A 9,803-nucleotide genomic window follows, 5' to 3' on the forward strand; every position below is an offset into this window, starting at 1 on the left:
ATTGCTCAAGTTCAAATTGACTACTACTCCTATTATCACCTCACCAGATTGGAGCTTACATTTTGAGCTCATGTGTGATGCAAGTGATGTGGCAGTTGGAGCAGTGTTGGGGCAACGAATCAACAAAATCTTCCATATGGTCTACTATGCTGGTAAGACCATGAATGATGCCCAAGTAAACTATACAATGACCGAAAAAGAGCTTCTTGTTACTGTCTTTGCTATGAAGAAGTTCCGTCCGTACTTGATGGGTACAAAGGTGATTGTCCACACTGATCTTGTGGTGCTTCGATATTTGATGAGCAAGAAAGATTCAAAGTCAAGGTTAATATGGTGGGTGCTTCTATTGCAAGAGTTTGATCTAGATTCAAGACCACAAGGGTAGTGAAAACCAAGTGGTGGACCACTTGTCTCGTTTGGAGGAGGAGGGGAGGCCACATGAAGGCCTTGAGATAAATGATTCCTTCCCTGACGAGCAGCTTCTAGCCATTTCAATGACCGGGATGCCATGGTTCGCCGACTTAGCCAATTATCTTATGAGTGGTGTTGTACCGAATGAGTTCTCTTCAAACCAAAGGAAGAAGCTCAAACGAGATTGCCTTGACTATTATTGGGATGAACCGTATCTCTTCCGGATTTGTACCGATGGTATGATTCGACGATGTGTACCAGAGGAGGAACAAATGGAAATTCTTGAGGCTTGACACTCTTCACCATATGGTGGTCATCATGGGGGATCTAGAATGGCAACATAAGTGTTGAGTTGTGGATTCTATTGGCCTACTCTTTACAAGGACGCTAGCGATCTCGTCAAGCGTTGTGATTAATGTCAAAGGGACGGTGGGATTTCAAAGAAAAATGAGATGCACCTCTCCACCATCTTAGAGATTGACATTTTTGATGAGTGGGGCATTGATTTCATGGGTCCGTTCGTGAGCTCTAGTGGGAACACTTACATTTTGGTAGAGGTGGATTATGTGTCAAAGTGGGTTGAAGCCGTGGCTTTACCTAGCAATGAAGCTCGAAGTGTGGTGGCATTTTTGAAAAAGAACATCTTCACGAGATTCGGTACTCCAAAGGCCATTATTAGTGATGGGGGATCGCACTTTTGCAACAAAGCTTTTAATACCTTACTCACAAAGTATGGTGTCACTCACAAAGTGTCAACCCCCTATCATCCTCAAGCAAGCGGGCAAGTGAATGTCTCCAACCGGGAGATCAAAAGTATTTTGTCAAAGACAGTGAATGCTAATCGGATGGATTGGTCAAAGAAACTTAATGATGCTCTTTGGGCTTATTGGACTGCTAACACAACACCGATTGGTATGTCTCCATACCGGTTAGTGTTCGGGAAAGCTTGTCACCTTCCGGTGGAACTTGAGCATAAAGCTATGTGGGCATTGAAGAAGCTTAATCTTGAATGGGATGTCGCCGCCAACTTGAGGGTGGAACAATTGAACGAGCTTGATGAATTTCGGTACCATGCATATTTAAGTTTGTTCTTATATAAGGACAAGATGAAGCACCTCCATGACAAGTACATCCGGAACAAGGAGTTCAAAGAAGGTGATCTTGTGTTATTGTTCAATTCTCGGTTACGAATGTTTCTGGGAAAGTTCAAGTCTAAGTGAAGTGGTCCATTTGAGGGTATGCATGTGACACCCTTCGGTGCATTGGACTTGAAAAATAAAAATGATGAAGTGTTTAGAGTAAATGGTCATCAGGTGAAGCATTATCTTGGCAAAGTTGATGATGGCCATGTCATGGAGTTAATTCATTTCAAGTGATTGATGGTAATCTGTGTCGTGCCGCGACATTAAATCAGGCGCTTCTTGGGAGGCAACCCCTGTTTCTTTTCATTTTTAATTTTCTTCTTTGTTAGATAGGTTTTGTTTTGAGCTAACTGGTTTTGAAGTGAATTGTAGGAATGAGGGTGAATTGTAGGGATTGCGTTCGAAAAATTTGGCCAAGTGTTGAACAAAGTGCGGACCGCACGTTTATTGTGCGAACTGCACAATAATGAATGCAATCGCAGAAAGGAGTCTGCGGCCCTACAATTCTTTGTGCGGCCGCACAACTGGAGACCCAAAAATTTAAACTCTCTGAAGTTTTGAGTTACAAAGAATAGGCCATTCTGCAGCCGCACACAAAAATGTGCGGACCATACAAATTTCTGCGGCCGCACTCACTTTTGTGCGGAGTGCAGAATCTCAGCAAAGGTCTAGGTAAAGAGTGCGGACCGCGCTCAAAATTGTGCGGCCGCAGTCAGCTCAACTTTTGACCTACTTGGTCAACCTATAAATAGGTCCTTTGAGCACTATTCACAACTTTACACACTCTGAGTTCTTGAGACCTAAGCAAACACAGTGCACCACAAAATAGCTCACACTCCATACTCATTTCATCAAGTTTAGATTCTCACATGCATCCTTCATCACTGGTATGTTCAATCTATGTTAGATGTTTTCCATTTTTCTTAATTTTTGTTCTTGATTAGTATAGTTATTTGTAGGCCTAAAATATCAAATGTTATTCATGTGTGCTTAAAATCATGTGGGTTATATCATGTGTGTTCTTTAGAGACTGGGTAGATCATTAATCATGTTTATTTGCAAATACTATGTCTAAATTGTGAAAAAATTACAAAACCTAAAGTCAGTGCCGCTTAAATTCAAGTTGTGTGGCCGCACACAAAATTGTGCGGTCCGTAGATCTTAAATTAGGGCAAATGTGTTGCATGAAAAGTGCGGACCACACTCAAAATTGTGCGATCCGCAGTAAAATTGTGCGGTCTGCGGAAAAATGTGTGCGACCGCACTTTGGAACTTCAGAGAACCAGTGTTCTAAACTTGGGAATGTGCGGCCGCACTCAAAATTGTGCAGTCCACACTTCAGGATGGGAGACCTTACTTTGAAATTTTGCGGTCCGCACATGATAGTCTGCGGCCGCACTCAAAATTGTGCGGACCGCACTGTCTCTTCTGTAGACTATTTTCCTACAGCTGTAATGCAACTGTTTACACTATTTTGAACTCTAACTGACTTATCCGCATTGTATTGTAGAAAATGGTTTCGTCATGAGGTAGAGGCGATACATCTAAAGGGGGTGAACCGTCCCGAGGCTGAGGAAAGGGCACTCACCCATTGTGAGTGCAATCAAAATCCATCGCCAAAAAGACGACTACTAGGAGAGGTAGGGCCACAGAGCCCTCATAATCTAGTTCATATTCCCCATCTAGGGAAGCCTCCGAGGGTCATTCAGTTGAGTTACAGCCTGAGGTCCAGTCCCAACCACCACAAACCACTGAGAGATATCAATTGCGCAACGAACTCTCCACTACAACAAGTTCTTTTGAGGGTTCCGATGCTGGTAGCCAGGGTTCAGAGCCCTCCTCTACACCTACTCCTCTTACACCAGTTGCAGTAGATGATGATGGCAATGTCCCAGATGATGGTAGAGGAGGTGACACTCGAGTGGGCGGCCTAGAGAGGTCGAAGAAGAAGGAAGCGTGGGAGGATAAATTTGTGAGTTTGACGGCCTTCACAAGGTTCAGAGAGTGGTGGCCACAAAGATCACTCACACTTGAGCGACAGTTCTTATTGAAGGATTTGGATAGATACAATCCAAATGTGCTCAGACAGTTCAAAGAGCGCAAGGGGTGGGAAATGTGGTTCACCAAGAGTGTTATGGATGCCAAAGAGCTTTTGGTGTGGGAGTTCTATGCCAATGTGGCACACATCAAGAAGGGTACCAAAATGACCAAGGTGAGGAACTTGAAAGTCAGATTTGACCAAATCACTCTGAACACTTACTTGGGGCTCGAGGAGGTAGATGCAATCCAGTACTTGGAGAAGCTTGCCATGGGTGATGTAGCTCGCCCTTGGCTAGCAGAGATGTTGGCAGCACCAGGACCACCACCACTGTGGATCACAGCGGGGGTTCCCATTGCACGGGCCACCCTCAATTTTGAAGCAAAAGGGTGGAAATATTTTGTGTGTAGCCGTAAAGACCCGAGCCAGAATGAGAACAATCTTCCTATCCCTCGAGCAATTTTGGTGGCATCTATTATGGCCGGGTACCCAATCAATGTGGGTGCCATCATGTCGGCCAACATGTCAGTGGTTGTCCGAAAAGGTGAAAGCTCCTACCCATATCCCAACACCCTCATAAAATATTTCACAGATGCAAAGGTGGAGCCGACGAGTTTTGATACAAAAGTGCAGGCTAAGAAGCCCTTTTAATGGTACTCCTTGCAAGGTTCGGGAAACCCAAAGTTCAAGGGAAAGGCAACTGCCACCGTTGGCCAGTATGATGAGCCATCAGTGGTGGTTACAGATTCTACTGCTGAGCCATCTACAGCTCCCATGCCTTCCACAGTAGCTAGTCCTTCCATCGAGACAGTCGACATGCCACCACCTTCATCTTCTAGACCATCAGCATCAGTACCAGTGCTTGTCTCATCCACATATCCACTCACTGCGTTGCGAGTCTCCCAGACATTAGCGAGTCTCAACAACTAGATGCAAACATGTACTTCAAAGCTGTCTGATATATCCAGTGTTGTTGCAATATAGTCTTCCACCCCAGCAGCACCATAGGTTCCTCCGTTAGTAGAGGAAATATTGAAGAAGATCCTGGACAACCAGAAGACCATTATGGATACACTGGTGGCACATGGGGGAGCTATTGAGGAGTTGGGCAAACATGCAAAGAAGATGAGGAAATCCCAGGCCTAGAATAAATCAGTGGAGAGATTGAGAAAGGAGGTGGTAAAGGTTGCAGCATCTGGTGATTTACCATTAGACCTACTGATGGAGACAGATCCATCAGTACCAGCAGCACCAGCAGCAGAGGCACCAGCTGGCCAGTCTGACGAGCCAGACCTTGCTGCCCATACTGTCGAGGAGGTGCTTCAGATGTTCACGAACCCCATTGTTCCCCAGCCAGATGATGATGAGATCGAGTTGGAGGAGCCCGAGGGTGGTGATGCTGTCAGTCACCCTGAGACCACATAGGGAGTTTTCTTTACTCTCTACCCTCCCTTATTCTGATTTTGCTAAGCATTGAGGACAATGCTTAATTTTATTCAGGGGTGGTCTATTTTGGTTTGAATTGATGACATTGGCCTGTAATAACTTTAATACTCTTTTTCTTTTATATTTATCTTCTCTTTCATTATGTATATATTCCTCCCTCTCTTTTGATGTATATATTCTATTCCCCTCGGTTTGTATGTTCATTTGCTTTACTTTAGTAGTTTATTTCATAGCTTCTTCATTTTGTTTTATTAATAGTATAGCTTCTTATTTACTTTAATAGTTTCGTTTTGATTTGTTAGCTTCTTTTTATGTTTAAGTGAAAAATAAGCCTTTGGTTTTCTTAATTCCATGGTTCTTTCCAAAGGCGGGTTTTGTGTGAACCGGGTGGCTCTTTCCAACGATGGATGGCGTGACAACCTTCTTAAGGGATCGAGTCTGTTTTTTATGTTTAGGTAGAAACAGTAGTATTAATGAATAAATAAGGGTCAAGCATGCTTCACTTGGTACCAACACACTTAACTACACGCTTATGATTAAAAATAGGTTTTTGAAAAGAAATGGCTCTAGTTAGTGACCTTGTGACCCTTGTGTTGACTTAGGCAATCATCGAGTGATTTAGTTGAACCATTAGCGATTTTTAATCTTGAATGCAGTTGTTGTGGGCCCTCCACTCTGTTATCTTTAACAAACCAGTTGTGTGAGAGGTGAGGTATTTTGTTACAAGTCCAAGTACCCGTGCGAATGGTCTAGAACTTGTCCCGAATGTATTTCTAGGCGAAATTCTAAGTTAGCTTGGCTTGAGAAGTGATTGTAGGCTCTCCTTGACCCGTTTTGAAGCCTTTCATGTCCCACCAATGATATTATTCCTAATCAACCCTTTTGAGCCTAAAGCCTTTTTCATTCGATAACCATACCCATTTTATAGTGACCCTCTCTTGGCACCGGAGCTTTCTTTAGCACTCATGAGAAATAAATGGCGAAAACATAAGTTTGGGGGAGAGACGAGGAGTTTGAAAATGGTATCAAGGCACAAAAAGAGAAAAGAAATGAAGAAGAGGAAAGGCAAAGAAAAAGAAAGAAAGGACAAAAGAAAAACACAAAAAGAAAGTGAATAATGTGAAAGGGTTTAAAGGATTCAAAAGAAAGCAAAAGTGAAAAGCATGGAGAAAACAAAGAAGGAGAATATGAATAGCTTGGCCAAGAAAGAGTGATGTTAAGTCTCTATAGTTATCCTAAGGAAAAATAAAATGACTCAAAGAGTCGGCAAAGTTTGAGCCAAAAAGAGAAAATAGAGTGCTAAAGGAAAGATGAACCAGTTCCATTCCAATATTTCCCTCCTTAGTCCAAAAGCCTTCATTACATGCCGAAAAAGCCCTCTGTGATTTCAGGCCATGTAAGCTTACATTAGTGGTGATCTACATGGGGGGCAAGCATATGGTACTTAGAGTCGGGCTGGTGACATTCTTTTGATAGTGATGAGCGAACCTTTTTTGAATCATTGCATTGAGTGCTTCATTCTTGAGTGAGATGAGCTTATGGAGAGTATAGGATGAGGAGTTTGGGGTCCACAGTGACCTGCACAAAAGTGCAAATTTCCTTGATGAATAAAGTCAACTCTTGATGCTCAAGCGTCACATTAGAGCTATTTGTGCTTTAACATTCAAAACATAGGCTTCTTGAAGATTCATGAGTGTGTGGGTAATCGTTGGTCCCAATTGATGTGTGTTTTATTCAACTTAGGCCAGCTGAAATAGCTCTTTCCTTGTGGAGGTGGGAATTACCGTAATTGCTTGAGAACAAGCAAAAGCTTAAGTTTGGGGGAGTTGATAAGAAGGGATTTTGACCACTTATTTGCACTCTTTTACTTTTGTTTTAGCTTAAAAATTCTTAAAGGTATTCCCGAGAATCTAATGAAATGTGCTCTCCTGCAGGAATATTGGGAAATGAGCCAAAAATAGGAAAATCAACTCAAGAAAGAGTAAAATTAGAAAAGGACCAAACAAAGCAGAAAAGAGCAAAGTGCAAACCGCATAATACTGTGTGCGGTCGCAGACTATAAAGAAGCACTGACAAATTCCCTTCGCAAAGTGCAAACCGCACAATTATTATGCGGCCGCAGAAAAGGGGGTTTAGAGAGATGGTGTTTTAGTTCCTTGAAGAAGTGTAGACCGCACAATTATTGTGCAGACGTAGAATGCAAAAGTGCGGCCGCACTCATAAATGTGCGATCCGCAGAAATCTCCCATGTCCAACTCAAGTCCAAGAGTGCCGCCGCACTCAGAAATGTGCGGTCCGCAAAATCTGAAGAAGTGCGGCCGCACCCCAGAATTGTGCGGCTGCAGGAGTCCATCCTGTCAAGCCAGCTTCAAAGTGCGGATCGCATACAGAATTGTACGACCGCACAACCTCCACAGGGGAAATTTTATCCGATAATTTTAGCTGGGTATAAATAGATCTTTTTGTCAAATTTAGGTCAAGTTTTGAACTCCAAAAAGTAGATAGCTGTTTTTCCTTTACTACTTTTGGAAACTTTGTATCCGTTTATCATTTTAACATTGGATTTTAATCCCTTTATCATCTATTATGAGTTTAATCTTATTTTCTTCCTTAGTTTCTTCATTTTTGCCTATGAGTAGCTAAATTTCTAGCTAGGGTTATGACCCAACCCTAGTGTGGGTATCTAATGGGTATTTGATTTAGGGCTTGTTTAAGGTTGGATGTATGATATTTAGCCTAGTTCTTGCTTGAATTTAGGAATTAATGGTTGTAAATATTGATTCATGCATAATTGACTTGGTCTCTACTTGAGAAAGAGAGACTAAGTCTAGGAAAACTTGGTTAACAAGAAATTGGGATGAACTCAAGAAATTGATAGCCCCAATTAAAAGGTTGAATCTAGAGATAGTAAAACCCGAATTGATCATATATCAATGGTTTTGTGAATTATCTATTTGGACTTGAGAAAGACAAATTGGGCAAAATCACTCTAACTACCAAGAGGTATCGAGTGGGTAATCGCATGTTGATTGCTATATTACACCCCAACCAACGAAACATTCCCCTAAACCCACAACCCGTTAGGTAACCACCTAGGTGGAAGTGACATCCCTAGATCTTTGATCAACTTGAAAAACAACAATACCAAAAATATCGTTCCTTAGCTTTTCATTTACAAATAATAGTATACTTTTTAGAAGTCGGAAGAAATAACTAATTATGTGGAAGTGCAATTTGGGCAAGTCATACACCTAGTCTAGATATATACGTAATCCAATATAAGCTCTCTGTGGAATCGACCCTGACTCACGTTGGGTAATTATAATTGCATCGACCGTTTCACAATCCCAATCAGTGGTGTGAATTTGGGCGACATCAGTAACCCAAGAATATTCCCCCATCACTCGTGTCATCAAACTTACCTAGAGCTTCTTTCCCATTATTGTGCACAAAACATTTGCACCCAAATGCTCTCAGATGAGTGATGTTGGGTTTTCTTCCTCGAAGTAAATCAGGGAGTTTTCTCGAGAATGGGTCTGACCATGCATCTATTTAGCAGATAGCAAGCAGTATTGATTACCTCAGCCTAGAAGTTCTTAGGCAGTCCGCTAGTAATCAACATGGTTCTTCCCATATCTTCTACGGATCTATTCTTTGTTTCTATAACTCCTTTTTGTTGTGGAGTTCTAGGTGCAGAGAAATTATGGCCAATCTCATGTGAGCCACAGAACTCAAGGAATTTTGAATTTTCAAATTCAGTTCCATGGTCAGTTCTTATACTTAAAACATTACATCCTATCTATTGTTGAATCATTCTGACAAATACAGAGAAAACATCAAAGGTTTCATCTTTGGATCCTAAAAACAAAGTCCAGGTATACCTGGAAAAGTCATCAATAATCACAAACATATATCTCTTACCTCCTGTACTCCTTATTCTAATTGGTCCATACAGATCCATGTGAATGCGTTCCAGATGTTTAGAAGTGCGTACAAACTTCTTAGATTTAAAGGATGGACTAATATGTTTCCCTCTAATACAGGCATCACATACTTTGTCAGAGGTGAATTCGACTTTAGGTAGCCTAAGGACCAAGTCCTTAGCTGCCAACTTATTGAGTTGAGAGAGACTAGCATGTCCTAGTCTTCTATGCCATAGTAGAGGATCATCTTCTACTACACTCAAGCATGTATGCTCACTCCAGGGAAGTGACATAATCGATATCTTGTAGACATTGTTATATCCCCCCCCACCTTTTAGTACAATTTCATCAGTATCAAGCTTAGTGACAGTGCCGATTTTGGAATTTAATTTTACCTCATTTCCTTTGTTGCACATTTGAGAGATTCTAAGAAGATTGTGTTTAATACCTACCACATAATACACAGCTTCTATAGCATGAGAGAGTGACTTGTCAATCTTACCAATACCTGTTATCTGGCCCTTTTTCCCATTACCAAATGACACTCCCTCCTTGGAAGGCTGTCAGTGAGAGAAAGATATGTCTTGAGCAACCACTGTCTAGATACCAGTCCTGATTGTTTTCTCTCACCTTAACCTGCACCAAAATTCACAAGTTAGTTTTGGGAACCCAGACTAGGTTGGGTCCCTTTTTGTTTGAAAAAGGATGAATCAGATCTATTCTTACCTAGAAGGGAAGAGGATTAGAAGCTACTTTCTTGTTAACCTTAATTCACTTAGTATGGATAGGAGAATTAACCTTTGTCTCCTCTTCCTTCTTCACATTTTTAGCAATACCAAAGGT

This window comes from Nicotiana tomentosiformis, chromosome 4 (assembly GCF_000390325.3).
Source record: "Nicotiana tomentosiformis chromosome 4, ASM39032v3, whole genome shotgun sequence".
In the NCBI taxonomy this organism is placed as follows: Eukaryota; Viridiplantae; Streptophyta; class Magnoliopsida; order Solanales; family Solanaceae; genus Nicotiana; species Nicotiana tomentosiformis.